The following is a 22,207-nucleotide window of genomic DNA, read 5'->3' on the forward strand; positions in this document are numbered from 1 at the left end:
AGACACCAGCTAAACCGACACAACACTTAGACCAAACTGAAGACTCAGAAGACGGTTTCACCTTGGTGGGAAAAAGGAAAAGAGGGCCCGTCACTCCACCTCAGGAAAGCCAGCTGCCGAAGGCCGGCAACAAGGGAAAACAGGCTCCCAAATCACAACCCAATCCGGTAGCCAAGCCAGCCACTAAATCTACCCAATCGAAAGCCAAGGCTAACGTACAGCCTTCGATTACAAAATTTGCCACCAGACCAGTGCAAAACAAGCCGACCACCAAGACGGCCCCACAGCCAGTACCGAAACAAGTTACCACAAGACCAACCCAAGACCAGCCTACGCAGGTAAGTAGCCAGGTCACTAAACAAGTCTTAACCTCCACAGCAAAAACAGTGCCAATCGTTTCGGCGACTGTTTCTCAAAGTCCCCCAAAGGAAAAAATTCCGCCTATAGTGCTCCGTGATAAGAAGAGGTTCATGGAGCTCATTAGAATTACTAAGGCACAATCAATAGACATTATAACCCGAAATAAAAAGGACGGCATTTTCTTATTCGTCGCCACAAGCGACAATTACCGTAAACTTACTACCCTGCTCGAGGAAAGGAATTACCCTTACCATTCCTTCTGTCATCCGGAGGAGAGAGCATTCCGGGTAATAATAAAAAACATCCCAGAATCACTCTGCATTGACGAAGTACGTGAACTTCTCTTTGATCAAGGCTTCCATCCCAAATTTGTGCAAAGATGGAAATTAAAATCCGGGATAGAACTACCAATTGTTCAGGTAGTTGTCCCTCGCGAAGAGCGACAGATCATATATATGACCAAACTCGGCGTCATCACAGTGAAGGTCGAGGTCCAGAGAGGAAACGGCCAGCCAGTGCAGTGCTTCAACTGCCAGCTTTTCGGGCACTCCAGCTCATATTGCCGAGCCCCTCCACGGTGCGTCAAATGTGCCGGGCATCACGACACTAGATCCTGTACCAAAATCCCAGAAGCACCTCCAAAGTGCAGCAACTGCGGTGAAACTCATACCGCAAACTTCAGCGGTTGCACCTGCCGTCCTGCTCCAAGAAAACCAAAAATTCCGACCGAAACCAGACCTCCACAAGGTTCTGCATGGAGTAACCAAGGTGGCAGAAAGCTAGCCCAAAAATTAGCCAGCGCTACCCAGCCTGCTCCAACTCAAACTCCTGCTCCAACCAATACACCGGACCTTAACTCCACAATGCAGGCGTTTACTGACCCGCAGGCTTTCCTACAAGTGATCGCCCTGGCTCACCAACTTGCTCGTCTTTTTCCAAATGTCGCCGCCTAAGCGGCAACACTTACCTGTCTCTATAACTTTCAGCAGCCTTTAACTCTTCGAAATGGCTGTTCCGAAATCTCTTATACTGATGACATGGAATGCAAATAGCTTACGCGGAAAGCAAGCGGAATTGGAGGACGTCATAACATTCTATGACGTCGACATCGTGCTCATCCAGGAAACTTTCCTGAAACCTTCGCATCGTCTCTCTTTCGAACACTTTTTTGTCTACAGAAACGATAGAACTCCGGGTCGAGGCGGTGGAACCGCCATTCTCGTCAGAAAAGGAGTCAAACACGAGCTCCTTCCATCGTTATCAGTAAACAACTTCGAAACAACCTCCATTAAAATCGATATCCAAGAACGTCCCTTCGCGATTACATCCCTGTACAGGAAATCTTCTGCATTCAACTATGCCGAATACCGATCACTCGTCGAAGGAAAATTTCCGAAAATAATAGGTGGCGACTTCAACGCCCACCACCCCACCTGGGGGTGTTCCAGAGCGAATCCCGCAGGTAACGCCATCGTAGCTCTAAGTGCAGATCTGGGCTACGGTCTTGCCTTGCCAGATGAACCCACCCATCACCCTAGTACAGTCTCTCAAGGCGCAGCAAGAATCCTAGATTTCTTTATTCTTCAAGACGTAAATCGCGATTCCGAAGTTCGAGTCCTTGACGAACTAGACTCTGATCATCGTCCGATCCTTCTCAAACTCGGAAACTGCGCCACCACTCAAGTCCCACTAACAAGATTCAGGAAAAAAACCGACTGGAAAAACTACCAATCTCTTCTCCTGAAATCCGATCCAATTCCGAAAATTAACACACCAGAACACCTCGAGGAAGCCGTACTCAAGCTAACTCGTGATATTCAGTCTGCTCACGAATCTTCCACAGTCAAAATTTCATCACAACCCCAGCCGTGGAAAAACAATCTTCCCGCTTCTCTTAAACGTGAAATTCGCATCAAAAACGGTTTATGCAGATTAGCCCGATTCACCCTTGATGCTGCAGACAAAAGGGAGGCGAACAGAGCATGCAAGAGGGTAAGGGCGGCCGTCTCGACTTGGCGAGCAATGAAATGGAACTCATTTCTCGCGGACCAAAGGCTGGATGGCCCCCCTTCCTTCTGGCGTGTCTCCAAATGCCTCGTGGGGAAGACGCACAATGTCATCCCTCCCCTGAAGTCAGCGGTTACAGGAAATTTTGCAGTCACTGACCAAGAAAAAGTCGAGCTCCTTGCAGAGACCTACGAAGCTCAAATGAAATGCCTCCCACCCGCACAGAACACTAAAACTAAAGACATTGACACTGTCATCAACGAATCCAACTCCGTCAAAAGACCAGTAACCCCCGCCTTTCTTCTCAACCATTTTGTATCTCCAAAGTCTCTACAGACTATGATCGGCAAACTTCAAACCAAAAAATCTCCAGGTTTCGATGGAATATCGATTACCCAGTTAAAAAAGCTCCCGCATAAGCAACTCGCAGAACTGGCAAACATTATTAACTCCATCATGAGACTGCAACACTTCCCGGCGTCTTGGAAACACGCACATATAGCGGTTATACCCAAGAAAGGAGCAAAATCATCTCCATCTGATTACAGGCCTATCAGCCTTCTCAGCGCCATTTCGAAGCTTGCCGAGAGGGCAATACTCTACGCTCTCAACTCTTTCACAAAGGAAAACAACATCACTCCAGATGAACAATTCGGCTTTCGCGCTCACCACTCATCCGTCCATCAAGCTTCCCGTCTGGCTGCACACATCCATCATGCTCTTGACCAACGTAAAAAGCTTGGAGCAGTTCTTCTGGACCTAACCAAAGCCTTCGACAAGGTCTGGCACGACGGATTGTTCGCAAAGTGCGTGCGGTTAGGCCTCCCAGAAGACCTAACCGCTCTCATCAAGTCCTATCTCTCGGACAGATCTTTCCAGGTCAAGATCAGGGCGTCACTTTCCAGTCGTAAACAAATCGATGCTGGCGTACCTCAAGGTTCCCCGCTGGCCCCAGCCTTATTTAATCTCTTTATTTCAGATATGCCGAGAAAAGAGCATATTGACGTCGCCTTTTACGCTGACGACACTGCTTTCTTCACGGCCGCCAGGTTCGAAGTTACAATTCATGAGCGTTTACAGAAGCAGCTCGATCATGCGGTCAAGTGGTTCAAATTCTGGAGGTTGCAAATCAACCCCCTGAAAACCCAGGCCATCATTTTCCACAAGAAGCGTTACGCACTGCGCGTCTCGCAACTTAAGATCGACACCGCAATAATTCCATGGCTGGATAACGTCACGTACCTAGGTCTTCACTTCGACCGGCGGTTCGGTTGGCATTCCCAAATCCAGAAAGCAATCCAAAAAGGTTCGGGGATAGCAAACCTGCTATCTCCTCTGATCTGCCCTTCTAGCAGGCTTCCCATCTCCATCAAATGCTTATTTTACAAGATGTTAATTCGGTCCGTACTCCTCTACGGATCTAATGTCTACTTCAAGTTTGTTACACCCAACCAGGTCAAACGGCTTCAAGTTTTCCAAAATAAGCTCCTCAGGAGAATATTAAACGCTCCATGGTTTGTCAGAAATAATCAAATCCATAGGGAAACTGACACTCCAGAAATCAAGCACTTCATATCTCAATCATTCCACAAACAACAACTCAGCTCAAGTTCTTCTGAAAACGCGCTTGTTCGCGAGCTGGTCGACATGCTGGGAGCTTAGCACCGCGTCACCGCTAAGCTCTCCCCCTTTTCCAGGCTGAAACGACCTCATCCGTCGCTACAGTCATAACTTTTGCCCCCATACAACAGTACCCAGTTGTGTGTTAGCTCAGGTTCGCGAATCAATAGAATCGCCGGGCTCTCGTGCCCAATAACGGCTGCCCGATCAGCGGGTGCCATACCCCCAAATTTAATGCAGTAGCAGTAGTGATCCACAGGGGTCAACTGTGAGGCGGTTTCGGTTTAGTGTATTGGTAAGCCCAGAGGCAGTCCCACATAACCCGGTCCAACTTGTCACTCCAGGGCAAGTCTCCGCGACCAGGTATGCGTCATGCATTCCACCGCCTGGTTTTTAGGCCAGAACAAAAAAAAAAAAAAAAAAAAAAGTTTTATTTTGGTTTTAATGTGTTTTGCTTTTTGTCTAACGTGATGTTTCCAATTTAATCTACCGTCAAGATGGATTCCAAGATATTTATCTGATTCTGCTTGATGAATCGACTGATATAATTAAGTTTTTTTTTGGCCTCAATGCAAAATTAACTTCCAATAAATTTTCCAATCTTTCGTCCATTTGTAGATTTTGTTGACTCCACTTGTACTTTTTCTATTGCTCTAGGCAGAGATATATCTTTTGCCATAATAATTGTGTCGTATTAGCCCTATATGACAAAAATACTGAAAAGTGAAACCTGTTGGAAATGCTTTACAAATAATAAGACGATATTGTATTCTAACTTAAGTTTTATCATTTGTTTTATTATGGATAAATATAAGCTGGAAAATCCGCAAGATCATTGCGGATTTTGTTGGTTCAAACCTCAGATGCTACCTTTTTTCGGGTGAATATAGTTAGGTAACCGATACGAAAATATTTACGGGCAAGCGGACAATGATGGAGTGATCCTTTGTCGGTCGGTCTCACCGAGAGACCACGAGAATAATGGGCGAGGAGAAGCCCCCGGCTTTCACCGTATAATTTCCGTTGTCGTCCACGTGACCGGCCAGCGTCTTCGGGGATTAAAAAAGTCGCACCACGTCCGCCGACGGCTCCAATTCGTTACGATCACGTTCGGAGGAAGTCGTCGACTCTCTTAAGAATGCGCAAGTAGCCGGTGCGGTCCTCTTTTTCCTTTTCCTCGATTTGGCCATCCGGTCAACACGTGCGCGCACAATAGATCGCCGAGACCATTCAGGTTTCCCGATGACCATATTTCGCAGAGCCGCAGCAGGAAAAAAACCTAGGACTAATTGATACACGTCGATTATTTGGAGCGCCGCGTCGGAATTATGATGCGGGCTAAAGTGCAACAATGGGCGTCCAATTAGCCAATGATAGCGGCGACGATGAGTCAGGACGCGAGGGCCGCGTCATTGACTTACTCAGCAGGACGAGCGCGTGGCCGCTCGTCCAGGATGTAAACAAACACGCGCGCTAGTCACGTTACGCCAGAATCGCGACGTTGCCACGTTTAGAATATATTTATTATATCTACTGAAAAAATAGATAAATATTCCTTATAATAATTGCCAGATGATAATTGAAATTTATCTATTAAAACTATTAGCCATTTGATAACATATATTTTGCTCACCTGGGATAATTTATGGTTGCCTTTCCGAACGAACACTTGCCGGTGTAAAGATTAGGTATGAAATGTAACGGGATTTGATAATTATCACGACAGATTTTTTTAATACCAAGAAATAATAAAATATGATTTATATGATGGTATTAACTTTCGGATCATAGTACTGATAAACAGTAATACCGATAAAAATGGTTTCGATAATTAATGGTACTGATAACGGGTGATCACAACCGCTACAACCCTTTAGGCTACCACTATTACATCTATATTAAATTCAAAATTTGGCAACGCTGGTGGATGTGCAACCATGTGGTTCTGGGCAATAAAAAACCGTCACGACAACGTCTCTCTCTTTTTTTTTTGTACCACCTTGTAATAGTACCACTTCCTTAGCGCTTCCGTGCTTTCTTTACCCCCTTTACGCTTTAACCTTTATATGGCTGATTTCCCACAGCACAAGCATTCCCATATAGCATTTTATACAGATAATACAGTTTTCTTTATCATCGGTTACAGTCCCGAACCAGACGATTGTGTGGTACAAATTCTGACGGCTGGAGATAGCCACCGCAAGAAGAAGTTCTGCGGTTATCGCATCCAAATCGCTCCTATCCGCAGTCCCTATCCCCTGGCTCCAGCAGGTAACATACCTTGGTCCAGTTCGTCCGTAGGTTCCAATGGTCAGCCCAAAAACCAATGGAGTGTACAGTCTACTCTTCCCACTCCTTTGCAGAGAAAGTAAACTCCTAATACCCCAGAAAACGACTCTATACAAAATTATAATCCAGTCTGCCTCTATGGAGCACATGTTTGACGCAGGTACGGCTCTGAGAGACAACTTGCGTTAGTCCAAGTGTTCCAGTCCAAAAAAGTTCACGCGTTACTCAATGCCCCATTATGAGGAAGGTCGAACGAAGACTTTCACGAACATGCCTAGTGTGAGGTTCTCCCTTGCATTCAACACTACTTATTGCTACTTATAGCAATAATATGAAGGTTTCTATTTATGTTTTTACGCGAGGCGACATCAGCAAAAGACCAATTCCAAGACTTTGTTCCAAATATTATTTAAGAATTACACCTAGTGATTCAAAACTACTTATTGCTACTTATAGCAATAATATGAAATGAAGGTTTCTATTTATGTTTTGAGATTTGACAATACTAATAACTTTTACAGAGCGTTTTGTCAATTGAGCACAAATTGTTTTGTTTGCAATGACTTTTTTTTGACAATTTTGTTGACAATTTTTGTCTTGGTGAAAAAATAGAGTTAATTTTTGAATATTTTCGTGCGATGATTTTTTCGTGCGATTCGAGTTTTAACGTGAATCATCAAGACAGAAATGTATCCATTAACTTACATTGACTTTTAATGATCAAGTTCCATCTATGGCCACCGTAAAATGGTGGTATAAAGAATATAACCGTATCCGCAGTTCGCTCATGGACGAAAGTTGTGAAGATCGTGCGGCGACCTTGAGGCATGTCGAATTTTACATAGTGGAATAATAATCTACAAAATACCTAGAAATATAATCCCAGATGTTGAAGACGGGAGGTGTTATCTGGGATGTTATTGAAGGGTATTTTCATTCATTGAGTAACCGACCATCGTTTGGTTTAGACATGCCACCATCGACTGCCCTAGCCTCGTCACCAGGTAACACCGCTGCCATCCGTTTTATTTATCTTGTATTTTCCACATTTTTATATTACTTCAATAAATAACGGTCACATAACGTAAACACCACTAGTTCATTTCGTTTTACCTCCATTCCCGAGCCCTGTCAGTTTACACTAAACCGTTGTTGTAATCGGAATCATTGATGTGGTGCATGGATTGATTTTGCAATTTCGTCATGTTACTTATCATGAGTTTATACACTATGTCTATTAATACGGACCCCAACCAAAACCACCATCCATTGTGCGGGTCTTCCAAAACGAACAAAATTCGACAAAAGCGATTGGTGCGCGAAGCACGTCGAACCAAATGATCTTCTGTTCCTTCGGAATAACTGGATATGGTGAGTTAGAGCAAAATAGAACGGTGATTTCTGAATGGTCTACAAACATTTGCTTACTAGAAGTGCCTAGTGAAATACAAAAGAAGAAGCGGCAACTAAAGATCATTCTTCACCATGACAGTTCAAGCTATCGCACGTCGGTTGAAACAACTGACAACTGTTTGACTGGCCAAAAGGTCAAATTGATGGGTAATCCTCCATACAGACCTGATTTGGCACCAACTGACTTTTTATTTAAGATGGCATCCGAAAACCATGTTTTAGATGTACTTCAGTCATAGCGAAAAACGTGTTACGATGAATGATTCAAGCGCATGCAAATTGTAATGATTATGATGGAGAATTCTTCGAAAAATGATAGAGCGGTTCTCGTTAATAACTTATTGTCTTTTTGTTATGAGACTCAAAATATTAATACCAACCTCGGCGAGTTCTACTATTAGCAACAATTATAGCAATGGTACAATTTGTACCAAAATGTTAACGCACAAGATACGCTGACACCATAACCTGCGACAATACCATTTATCCATTATCCTGTTATCTATTAGGTTTTTACATGTATTTTGATCATCGATACGTTGATTACATCATTGATGAAACGGTTAAACGAAACTAACTGTTAACTGAGATAGTTTAGACATTTCTCTACATAAAATAACTGTTTTCCATTTATTACTGGATTATGAAGAATATATGGAACGCTCATGGTACGCTTAAAATAACATTTTTAACACTCCTTAGTTTCGTTGTTTGATTTGAAGAAATCTGATGTCGAAGCCCATCAAGTATTTTTAGAAACTAATAGTGATCATGCTCCTTCACACTCCAATTGTCAATTATGGCGTCAATGATTTAAAGGCGTTAATTTTAATACGAGTGACAAAAAACGGCTTGCGGAATCAAAGAAAAAGTTACAATAACGCTGAAGGACTGCATTAAAATGATGTATACATAGTCGCTTTCTGGGAGTTTGCTTTTTCTCCAGATGAGTGGAAATAGTAGGCTGTACACGCCATTGCCTTTGCAAATAGCGTGCTGTATTTGGGCTGACCATTGGAAACTGCGGTGGAACTGAAGACTGATGTATGATACCTTCTGGAGTCAGGGGATAGGAACTTTTTCGATTTGGAGGCGATAAACGCGGAACTCCTTCTTACGGCGTAACAGAATAGCCTGAGTAGCTGAAATGCTGTGTGGGAATATTTGTGAAGTGGGACATCAGCCATGTAAAGAGCTGAAAAGAAGAACATTTAGCAAGATGTCTACAGCTTTGCGACCTTTTCTTAGCGCCTGGCGGATGGTTGCTGCGACGCGGGCAACTTTATGAAGGCTTGAGTGTTTTTTCGGTTTTTCGGAAAGTTTGGAAAGAGACGAACCTTTTGATTCGACCAAAATAAAGTGTAGCTGCCAATCACCTTTCCTTCTAACCAAGGCTTTTCCCCTGATCCAAATACGCTAGAGGCAGTGGCAATAAAATATTAGGAAATAACTAAAATAGTATTATATTTTTATAAAATCGGTTAATAATATGACAAAATTATCTCTCCGGCATCCTTGATCCTTAATTTATTTGTTTATGATCTCTGAAAATTTTGTGTTGTTTCCTTTAAATATTTTTGTGTCCATTTATATTTTGTGCCCAAATTGAATTTTCTACTATGCGGTTAAATCTAAAAAGTCGCATCAAAGATAAAAATACACTTAGTAGAACGGAATTTCTTCTTCACCCATCTTATACAAACAACACATTCCTAGATACAACATTAATGTACAGTTTAATGCGACACTCCATCGAACATCTGTATGATACGATTAATTTTTATTTCCCAAACAGGACTGCGGCACATAAAAAACAAAACGCCAACATATGGCAACGTGGTCGCAGACGAATGTCCGCGCGAATAACGCGGAGTCGTTTGTAGGACGACGATTTCTCGATAGCGCCAGCTTCAAACGCTCGGCGGAAACCGCGGGCGACGCTTTTGGAAGTGGTGACTGGTCCCAGCCAACGATGCGGACGTAATAGGTGCCAACAGAGTGAAACTCATGGCCGATAGTCTGGCGCGTTTCGTCTGCCTCGGACTGTCCGGCTCGTATTATTATGAAAAAAAAAACGTTTCGGTTTTAGGTTTCGTTCGAAAATATTCCCAATAGTCGTTGGGTGTACGAAAGTTTTGCGAAATTCGTTTTAAAACCACTCTTGCTTCAGCATAAATTATGCAGCAGCGAAAATGCAGAACAGTGCACTGCACCTGCAAGGCATTCATCGATTCTCAACTGGACAACACATACCTCATGACCACGCTGACTGCATACAATCCTCCTCCTTCATACTAATCCCCGTGTTGACTTCTTGCTCATCAATGATTACTGATCTCACATGGATGGCACCTCACACTCTTCAGGTCTTCCGAGTTCTGTACACAATCAACAACTATCCATTTTTACTTCTTCAATGTTGATAATATCGCATTCACTGAACAAACAGTATCTTTACTAGTTATCATGTCTAAATTCACCTCTTCTTCACAAATATTATTCATTAACTTCGACATACATCAGTCTTTTCATCTCATGTCTGTATCGATTTCGTACATTGAAAATTCGTACATGTAACATGTACATGAAATTCGTGAAAGTTTAATAATATTTGCTTACTAAAATGTGATTTTTTTATTAATCTCTTAAAATGTCAACAATATGCCCGTAGGCAATAAGTACTATTGTATGATTTCCGTTATATAATATAACTTATTAGGAAGATCACTTCGGTAAGTGATCTGTTGTACAACTAATCTAAAGACTATTCTAACTTATTCTATCTCACTACGTATCTCTTAATCAGTTCGTATGGTAGTTTGCTTTTGAGCCTACGCACTTTACTGTCATCGCGTAGATTTAACTGTTTGGCGAGTGCATTGGGATGCACTAATAGTATTTCGAACTAGCAGCTCGAATCTCACTCCTTATGGGTTCTAAGGGGATATCGTGTTGAATCAGTTTGTTAGACACGTAATATGGGACACGATATATCGACAATGACTCTCAACACTTTATTCTGGAACCTCTTCAGGATATCTATGTTAGATTTGCTAGTAATACCCCACAGTTCAATACCATAGGTCCAAATGGGCTTAAGTATTGACTGATACAACAAAACCTTATTATCTAATGATAATTTAGATTTACGCCCTATTAGCCAATACATTTGGTTTAGTTTAAGCCCAAGCTGTTTGGATTTTGACACTACATGTTTTTTCCGTCAAACGTCGATTGAATTACATTCCCAGATATTTAACGTTGTCTGCTTGCGGAAGTACATGATTATTCTGACTGACGGATGAGGGATATGTTCTTCTATAAAAGGGTGAATGTCATATGGGTAGATTTTGTCTCATTTACTTTGATACGCCACCTTCTCAACCACAACTCAACTTTGTTAAGATGAAACTGGAGGTTTCTTATGGTTGATATTGGATCCTCGTGATGATAAAACCGCTGTATCGATAGCATATGTTGCAACAGTAGTGTTTCTTGAGGTCGGTAGGTCAGCTATATACATAAGATGTAACAGTAGGTCAAGAACACTATCCTGTGGAACACCCGAGTACATTGGGTGTAAGTCAGTGTATTCGTCACCCTGTGTGACAATAAAATGTCTGTCTGTGAGGTACGCTTTTTCAATTTAACATGCAGTCCAGTGAGCATTATTTTTTATCGTTCAAGTTTCTTTTTCATTTGGTTATCTAATCTATGTATTTGTTCTGTTGTTCCGTTTTCATCACGGAAGCCAAATTGATGATCTGGAATAATATTTCTCTCCTGTGCGGTGATAGACATGCAAATACTTCATTACACCGTAAATATGGAATAACATAATAATTACGGCAAGAATCGCCTTCCTTAAACAGCTTCTTCTTTCACAACTCAATATATACTGCCAGTGAATAACATTGAATAGCAATACATGACCACAAAACCACCTTGAGCTTATTTTGAGTATAATCACACTGATTTGTAACAAATAATTTTATTTTTTCGTAACTAAAATACAAACATTCAACAAAACATTATAATATGCACTAGCTGACAATATGCAAGGTACTACAAGTGATAATATTCGTCTCTCAACTACGTCAACATGATACTCTTCGAGAGACTCTAACAAAGTTTTAATAATCTACAAAGTATTGACGAACAAAGTATCGTAACGGCAATATTTACCTTTTTACTGGCTAATATTATTTCCTTAAAACAATAAGGACTCATTATAACTTATTATTTCTTATTACCTGTTAGGTAATTATTAAAAATATTAGCAAGCAGTCGTGGCCGAGCGGTTAAGGCGTCTGACTAGAAATCAGATTCCCTCTGGGAGCGTAGGTTCGAATCCTACCGACTGCGAACTAACTTTTTTAAAATTTTAATTCATTATTTTTCTTAAATATCGTACACCAATTTAACATTTTATTTAATACAACCACTATTTCTAACAGGGAAACTTTAAGTGATAAGTTTTTGGTCGGAATCTATGCCGTTCTCCTTTTACCAAGAAAAATGGCATTCGATTTATTTTTAAGTCCTTTTTGCAAAAGTTTGGCACTGTAGCAGACTTAACGAACTGTCTGGACGCGATCCATTCATTTAAATCGCGACTTACCGAACTAAAAATAGTTCTAACTCTACGTTTCGTTCTACGGGATTTTACTTGGGGAATTTGTCCGGTGTGTTAGATCACTTTGTATTTATAATTATTTACCCGTGGTATTATTCATGGTTATTTACTGTTATTATTGACAGTTGAGGTGATTAAAAGCATAGAGTTCAAAATGTTTCTCGTATATACACAGTCAGTAAAATAAAAATACAATTCAATATATTTTTTAAATCTTTTAATTGAGTAAAAGACTCCAGAAGTTTCTTTTTATTAAAAAAAAGCTCATACTCCTATAGAATCACTCAATCACTCATCATGTTGCTAAAACATACCTTTTATACAGTTTATAGGCAATGTTTGTGGTTGTGTTTTGATTTTGGTGCTTCTATTTACAACATTATCTGCATTTTTCAGATGGACATTTGCTTCCATACCTAAAATTAAAATAATATTGACCTCCTTTGTTGAAATTGCTATCCCTGCTGCGAAGATTAGACCTGCTTCAATGGCGCTTAGCGTGTTGCAGCTACAGTGAATATTAGTAATGGATCCTATGACCAAAATGTCTCAAAAAGTGAAGATCAATATAATGTGGAGTGTTTTGCGGGCGACGGAGATCCTGGGTTACGACTGAGATTGTCGTAATTGGTTATCTACCAAGATGCTATCGTGTTCTAAGGCATCTAGGGGGAACCCTCATAAACCATGGAGCATTGAGTAATGCGCGTAATTTTTTAGATTGGAACACTTGAAGTAGTGCAAGTTGTCTCTCAGAGACGTACCTGTATCACACCTATGCTCCAAAGAGGCAGACTGGACGGACTAGCATTTTTACAAAGTCGCTTTCTGAAGGATTGGGAGTTTACTATTTCTGCAGAGGGGTGGGAAGAGGAGACCCCACACGCCATTGTCTTTGCAAATATTGTGCTGGATTTGGGCTGATCATTGGAACCTGCGATCGAACTAGAGACTGAGGTCATCGATCTTCATCGATTTGAAGGCAATAGGCGCGGAGCTTCTTTTTGTGGTGGAACTGAATCGTCTGAGTTTTGCTCGGGTTTATCTGCAGCCGCCATCATTTGTACCATGCAATCACCTGGTTCAGTTGGGCTTGGAGCCTGCCGCGAAAAGCGTCGGAATTGTAGCCGAAAAGAATCTAAAGCAGTTGTACCACAAGGAAGCGTATTGAGGCCAATGCTGTACCTACTCCACACATGTGATATACCACAATTCCATATTACAACAACGTTAATTATCTCGGAATGAATCTTAACACAAAACATAAAAAAAGAAAAGGAAAGAACTGGAGTTTAAATATAAGAAAATGTATTAATTAAGAAAAAAGAAAATTACAATTATCAGTACATTCTAAATTACTATTATACAAGCAAGTATTGAAACTTATATGTAGATAGGAAATGTAATTATGGAGATGTTCCGCAAAAACTAATATAAACACAAAACAAATTTTACAGAACAAAGGCCGGAGAAGTGTAGGTACACAGAAATAATATGCGATGACTTACATATACGAGACCTTTAGATACCGACTGTCTCTCAAGAAATGAAGAGAATTGTAAAAGGACATGAGCACATACATATGCCCAAAAGAGTCAAACCATTTTATCTTGTGTTGCGCAGTGTATTGAGGTGGATTTAACAGAAAAATTACAGTGTTAATACATAACATTATTATCCCAGAGACTAAGATAAAGCCGATGGGTCTCAACATTCTAGACCAGTCGACAACGAACAACGTAACAAATAAATAACACGGAAAAACACGGAATACTCTTCCCGATAGTCCCGTTCTGGTAGGAAAAATAAATGTAGATGTCATTTTTGATGCAATCTGTTTACCTGAATCTTGTATACCGGCGGGAGAAAGTCGTGATTAAAATCTACACCTTACCACGTCATATACTAAATATATGTCGTACATTTAAAGGACATTCATTTCCCATGACTATTTAACCGCCTCCAGAATATATTCCCAGCTATTACGACAACATGAAACACCAAAATGAAATAGTTTCAGTTAAAATTTCATTCCCACTTTCCATATTTTAATTGATGGAGTTGAAATGGAGGATGTAGAACCGACTATCACTAATTTGATAAGAAAATAAATTAGGGAAAATAACGGGGATTTATGGCAGAACGCCACTTAGCATAGATTTGAGGAAAAGTCGCTGCGATAGACGGAGACTTGTTTATCGGGTATGGCATCTAAAAGAATATGAAAGATACATTTACACGAACGCCAAGAATATAAAATATACCATGCCAACCGATGTATGTTGCATGTACTACTTCTAAAGGTCACATTTAATTATTAAACTGAATTATTATTTGTATCTGACGTACTTCATAATTTACAGTTATGCGTTGGCTAGTTAAGAGCGTATAAGTTTGTTATATTACAAAAAATTGACTACAATGTTTAAACATAGCTTGATCAAAATTTCAACACCGGGGAGCACCTTGTATTCATATCCCAAACATTTCATTTTTTATTTTGAAATCATTGTTGTTGTTATCAAGTTGACCCGAAAAAAGGTTTAATGCTGATGGACAGTGTAACAAAAATAATTCGAATACACTTTTGTCCGAAACATTTGAACTATGTTAAATAGGATGAAAAGGATTCTGTTCATAGTTCCATTGCTAAAATAAAATTTGGCTTTACTACCACTATTCTGAATCAGAACAAGAAGCTAAGCACTGGTGGAAGCCTAGCTCTTCGGCTTTCAAACAAGTTCGTGCTCAAAAATCCTGGAAAAGGTTCAAGTATAATTTGAGAGGTAATATCTCGCCATTCCTCATGATGATGTTTTTACTGTTACTAGGATGTTGCTGTCAGACACTGACATATTCCAAAATGATAATACGTCTATACGCACAGCCGAAAATTTAGTTTTGGTTTGAACAAATTGAGCTTTGAGCTTTTGAATAATAAGTTTTAGCGCAGATAACAAGGAGCAATATGCTTTTTCAAAATTACAATCTTGGCAGGTTGAAAGCTTCTTCTTCTTGTTTCATAGTTTGTATTCTCTTCATTTTCTACAAGAGTTGGAACTGGTAAAGTGCTTGCATATGGAATAGGTCAAATATATGATGAAATAAACTTGTCAAGCAAGATGTAACATATAACCATATAGTTTTAAGCATCTTGTCATATCACAGACATAGAAAAAGCTATTCACCTTAATAAAAAACAATATTGATGTCAATAAAGTTTTCTTAATTGTACATTACTTTTTTCCACAATGCTAACCAATGTAAGCTGTATATAGAATTTTATGTACTCTGATCATTTTGTCACTTTAAAAAGACATTTATTGAAAAAAGTTCATACAATATATATTAATCCTTTTAGTTGATGTTATTTCATACAATTATTTCCTATATTTCAAGCAGTATGGGGACATCTTATTAAAATAACCATGTTGATTTAGCAGCGATAAAATCTTATTTAGCTTCATCGATTTGAACAAGTTTTAATTAAAGATGTCATGTCTAGAGGGTTCACTGAGTGCGACAGGACTTCCCATTCGAACTACAACAGTATACCTATCACAACTCTTACAACGTGTGGTCGAAGATTTTTCGTTTGTTTAACATTTATTTGCATTTTCATCAGTAGGTATCGCTGATCAAAATATATGCAGGCATTTAATATATATTATTAGCATTAGCAAGATTATATTTAATTATTAACTTGGTAGCATATAATCGTTAACAAGTTACCAAACAAGTTTATATTATATTTCTAAAACCTGAGCGATTTACAATAATTATTATATCACTGGGTTCCAGGAAACTAAGGAAATTTATTATGATAACATGTTCAAATATGATCTGATCACAGTTTAAATAAAATATATAATGTATATCAAACATTTTGATATATATGTTAGAATAATACATTTCTTCACAATTCTTGGTATTACCCTGACTTAGTGCTTATCAAAATGATATAAAATATTTGTAACACTTCACTTACAATCAAGCTATTATTACTTTTTCTTTAATATACTTTAAAAACTGTTAGTATTACTGTTATAAAATTGTTAAACAGTCTACCTATTAAATGTGATTGGTTTTATTGAGTTATTCCGTTGAATAGCTTTCATTTTCGACATTTTTTTATTTCCCTACTTCCTGTCTAAAATCTGTCTAAAACTTTCAAAAACTTATTTGGAATCGTATATCTCATTATATCCCAATTGTTGTTATTATCAACGAACGAAAAATGGTGAATTTCATGGTGAAAACAAAGAACTGCCTGGATATTAGAACAAGTCTAAGGACAGTACATGTCATTGGAAAGATTCTAATGGAGTGAAATGGCTACTACATGAATTGTCCCAAAAATGCTATTTCCAATATTTTTAACAAAATTTTACATTTACAGGTTTCATTGCTTGCCATTGATTATTGCGACTGGCGACGAAAAGGTAGTCTATTACGATAGTCAAGCAGAGCCATCCACGTTGACTGTGCTGTACATATGATGAGATCTGCAAGATACGTGGTATTACCTAGGCCATTAATATATTACCTACATTGGTACTAAAACCGAATGAAACTGTTTGTGCAGATGTAGTAACAGTTTAAACAGTTAACAATTTTGTCCTAAACATTTGAACAATGTTAAATAGGATGAAGAGGATTTTGTCCATCCGTTCATCATTGGTGGGAGCCTGGCTCTTCGGTTTTCAAACAAGTTCGTGTTCAAAAATCGACCAAAAAAATGTTTGTTTTTTATAATTCAAAAAGAATTGGTCGTAGAATTATTTCTAAATATAGAATGCGCGATGAAGTTTTTACTATGACTAGAATATTGCTGTCAAACACTGCCATATTCCAATATTGTAATGATTCCATGCACAGAAACAAAAATATTCAGTCTTGATTTTAGGAGAATCAGAATACCATCGAGAATATTTCTTGGTCAGCATAATCACCAGATAGAAGCATTCAAGGTTGCTGTAAAAATAAATCTGGTTTAACTGACAAAATTATTTATTTACAGAAATTAAATTTTATTAAACATACTTTTTTCAAGAGCGGTAACCCTAGGGTTACCTCATTTTGATTGCTTTAGACTGTTGCACCAGCAACTGTTCGCCTTGCTGACGATTTTTAAAAAAATGTAATTGTGTGATAATAAACATATTTTCATTTATTATGTCATAATAGTAAGAAATCATTTAACCACGAACATTCAGTTTTAACTGTTGTTCGTTATTGCGAGTTTTTTTGCATCTTTGCTGAGTTGACGTCGCTGCAAGAACAGTTTCATTCGGTTTCAATAGCTACATAATATACTAGTAATGGGCTAGGTAACACCATACATCTCACCATAGTCACGGTACTGTCTTTTTTTTTTGGCCTGGAACCGGGTTGGGGAATCCTGTTACGGATACCTGGTCGGGAAGACCCGCAAGAATAAGCGAGTTGGACTGGTTATGTGGAGGCTGCCTCTGGGCTACCCACTAAACCCCACCCTATCAGATGATCCAACGACCCTAACTGATACTTCTTACTGTTAGTAAGGAGGGTGCCCGTAACCGGTAACACCGTTAAGAGGCACAAGGGCCAGGCAAGGACGTGGCGTCGTTATCACACCACGCAGCTTGCGGTACATGAGTTAATCGCTCGCCGGAGAAGGTCGAGACAATTAGGAGTTAGAGCACGACGGGGTAGTGTCGGCTATGATAGAATAAGGCTACGAAGAGCCGAATGAGTTATTGGCCTGAAATATCGGCCAGCTCGGTAATACATCTATTGTCCGAGAGATGAAGAGTGGAGAAATATCTCGAATAAACCTCGGATATAAAATCGTGAACTTGGGGGACGTCTGTTTCTCTATGAATTTGATTGTTCCTGACGAACCATGGGGCATTGATAATTCTCCTGAGAATTTTGTTTTGAAACACTTGGAGACGTTCCACCTGGCTAGGGGAAACGTATTTTAGATAGACACTGGAGCCGTATAGAACGACTGATCGAACCAGCATCTTGTACAGGAGAGATTTTATAGATAGAGGAAGCCTGCTGGCTCTGTTGATAAGCGGGAACAGCAAATTAACAATACCTTGACCTTTATGGAGGGACTTTTGAATGTGGGAATTCCACCTAAATTTGCGATCGAAGATAAGACCGAGATAGGTGGCTTCTTCTGACCATGGGATTTCTGCGTTCTCGATTTTAAGACGCGAAATGCTCGGTGCAAAATGCTTCTTGTGGAAGAAGATGGCCTGGGTTTTCTGTGGGTTGACCTGCAACCTCCAGAAATGTAACCACTGGACCATCTCATCGAGTTGTTTTTGGAGTCTGCTTCGGATGTGCGGTGCTACTCTTGAAGAAGCAAAGTAAGCAGTGTCGTCTGCGTAAAAAGCAGCCTCAACTTGTGGTCTCCTAGGGATATCTGAAAGAAAGATATTAAATAGAGCGGGTGCCAGTGGGGAGCCTTGTGGAACTCCTGCGTCGATGGTTTTCCGGCTAGAGAGAATATCTTTAATCTTCACCTGGAACGATCGTCCTGACAGAAATGATTTGATAAGAGCTGTTAGGTCATCAGGTAGACCTAATCGGATGCATTTCGCCACTAAGCCTTCGTGCCAAACCTTGTCAAAGGCTTTGGTTAGGTCCAAGAAGACCGCTCCAAGTTTTTCACGTCGGTTAAAAGCACAGTTGATTTTTGCGGCCAGCCGATGGGCCTGATGAACGGCTGAATGTTTAGCGCGGAACCCGAATTGCTCATCTGGAATGATATTGTTTGTCTTCGTAAAATCATTGAGGGCATAAAGAATTGCTCTTTCAGCCAGCTTGGAAATGGAACTTAGTAGGCTGATAGGTCTGTAGTCAGAAGGTGATGACTTAGCTCCTTTTTTGGGGATAACTGCGATGAATGCATGTTTCCATGTGGATGGAAAGTGTTGCAGCCTCAAAATGGCGTTGATGATATTACTTAGTTCGGCGAGCTGCCGATGGTACTGTCGATGTGGATGGCTCTCCTACAATACGTCACAGGAAACTTTTTATATGGCAAGTGATGGAATCCCAATGTTAAAGTGGATTGGAAATGGCATTTTTTTGTGTCAATTCATATAGTTTTTCAATTTTTCCTCCTTAGGATCTTATACTCTAACACTTGATTGCTGATCTGCATTTACGACTGAGACTTACAATTTACTGTTTTATTTTGTTTGGTGATGCAGACTATTCTTTATTGTCAACATAAAAATCATCACATTTAATATAATGTAGCAATATAAGTAGAATTCTTGAAATAAAAAAAAGAAAATGAGAGCTATTCAGCACTGAATAACTCAGTAAAGCGTATCGAATTTAACAGATAGACTGTTTAACAATTTTATAATAGTAATAGCAACAGTTTTTTAGTATCTTATAATTTATATTTTATTTAGTATATCATTTTGAGAAGCGCTAAGTCACGGTAATACTACGAATTGTGAACAAATGTGTGTTATTCTGATATAAAAATGTCAACATGGTGATATACATTATATATTTTATTTAACTGTGATCAGATCATACTTGAACATTGTTATCATACTAAATTACCTTAGTTTCCTGGAACCCAGTGATATAATTATTTTAAATGGCTCGGTTTTAAGAAATTTTATATAAAATTGTCTGCGATCAACTGATTAACGTTTCAGAGCTATGAAGTTAATAACTAAGTATAATATTAGAAAATAGTAAATATTCAATGCCTACATGTATTTTAATCAGCGATATACATTGGTGGAAATGCAAACAACTATTAAACAAATTAACCAAATTGTTCAGTTCGATGGTCTTGACATGTCTCAACATAAAATAATATGTTTTGCATGACAGCTTTCGGCTACACTTCTCGACGGAATAGATTCGTAGAGTATCTGAGTAGATTACAAACGGAATGTTGTCCCAAACAATCTTAACATGAATGGTCATCAATTAAATAAGATTTTTCGACTTAGTTGCCTCCATATTAATATATGCATTTCAATATTCTCCGATTAAATATTTTTATAGTTGACCTTTAACATGAATCATGATGAATTCATCAAGTAATACCCCTCATTTTTTGCATCATGATGGTGGCTCTGGGAAATTACATTATTAATTAAATTAAAATAATAAGGCATTGACTTTGTTCAAGTTTAATATCTTCTCTGATGCATTTTATAAGCTATATATATCATATATCATGATTAAACAAGTAACTAGCTTTCTTTGTGTGTATTTATATATTTCATTTTAACTAACTTTTCTCTCCATACCCTCTTGGTTATTATAATTAGCCTCTTCAGTTTTAGCCTTACTTATCACCTTTTAACATTACACATTTTGATTTATTACCGAACTGATATATTTTTATAACAGGTAGGACGACAGTAATTGCTTCAATGATTTTGAAGATGGAAATCCATGTCCTCATAACGGTTTAATTATGTTGATGTGTAGCGAATGTATTGACCGGTGAAGATGTTCGATGGTATAATTTGATATATAAATAGCTATAATTTCATAGTTATAGTAAGGACTCCATAACTGAGGTTGTTGAGGCACTTATTTACAATAATCCGGCCAGTGATGTGAATGAGAATAATAGGAACTTACACCATGCTTGACTATAGAAATTTGATAGTTCGGATCGTAAACTGCTTTTGACCGGGTTTATGTACATAAAATCATAAACCCGGTAAATTGTAGCAAACAATTGAATTGATCGAAATATCAAAAAAACTGTGTCGATATGTGGAAACACGAATTGTTTACAATAACACCCTTCGGTTTGGATTGACTCGTTCAGATACATTGAAGAAAATATGTAGAAATTGACAAATGGTGGGATCGTGAACAAGTGTTAGATAGATTGGAAATTAATAGCTTAGTTATTCACTTAAACAGCGATTCCGAAGTGATGGTGATTGAAGGAAAATAACTTTCTGACAATTACCTAGACAGATAGACAACTAAAGGTGGGTATATAATTAATATTCGATAAAGAACGTAAAATATTTTGAAAAACATGTTCAAAAATTAATAAATGAACTAAGATAAAACACTAAAAATAAAGTAGTCATATCTACATAGTTGTAACAAAAAATATATATGAAAAAAGAAAACGGGTTAAACTATTCTGGGTTTGACGTAAGTCGAGTTTACAACAAAACAGCGATAAATTATTTAATGGCAGATCGAAATCACGTTGTTTCTGTTGTTGCGCCTAGGCCATCGACATTTTTAACGGCGACGGGTAGACCTAACACCGCGACTGTATCAGTTTTTCACATGCAAATAAACTTTCGAGGTTTCGTCATTGTTCCGCCAAGGTTTCCGTATAATTGACCGGAGACATGCACGCGTGCCATTCGTAGTTTTTGCAGTACCATTTAACGGGGGAACCCACATTTCATCGGCGATAAACGTGTTTTTTAAAAATACTTCGGTAAATATTTTCGGTTATCTATATTTTAAACGACTTGGTGAATATTTCGCCTCCCTTTTTGATGAAAACTGAAGCACTTGAAGTACAGGCTGGAAATTTGGCTCAAATATTTGTGTATTATACCCTACAAATAAGTAAATTCCAATACAACGAAGTACGCCCAATTCAAGCAACCAAGAATAACCGTCAGATCGGTGATACATAATATATAAAAAAATATTTTAGGCTTTATTTTCATTGGACCTGACCGACGACCAGCTACTAACGCCTATTCTAATATCTTAAATTATTCGCCGTTTCTGTTGTACGTAAATTGACTATGGATGTGTTTGCCTACAACGATGATTGCTTTTCATGGCAGTTCTTTCAATGATCCAGGTGAAATGTCACATTTCATCGGCTATAAACGTATTTTTTAAAAACACTTC

At 38.8% G+C, this 22,207-nt stretch overlaps 1 non-coding gene across 1 annotated transcript; it reads left to right on the forward strand.

Annotated features, from left to right (window-relative positions):
• The first annotated feature begins 11,972 nt into the window (after positions 1-11,972).
• TRNAS-AGA (transfer RNA serine (anticodon AGA)) lies at positions 11,973-12,054 on the forward strand. Its single transcript has one exon. It is a non-coding gene; the product is annotated as a tRNA-Ser (tRNA).
• Positions 12,055-22,207: the final 10,153 nt, after the last annotated feature.

Source organism: Rhynchophorus ferrugineus, unplaced genomic scaffold, assembly GCF_030347505.1.
Source record: "Rhynchophorus ferrugineus isolate W39M unplaced genomic scaffold, kcgeb_rfMv2 rfM2, whole genome shotgun sequence".
Lineage (NCBI taxonomy): Eukaryota > Metazoa > Arthropoda > Insecta > Coleoptera > Curculionidae > Rhynchophorus > Rhynchophorus ferrugineus.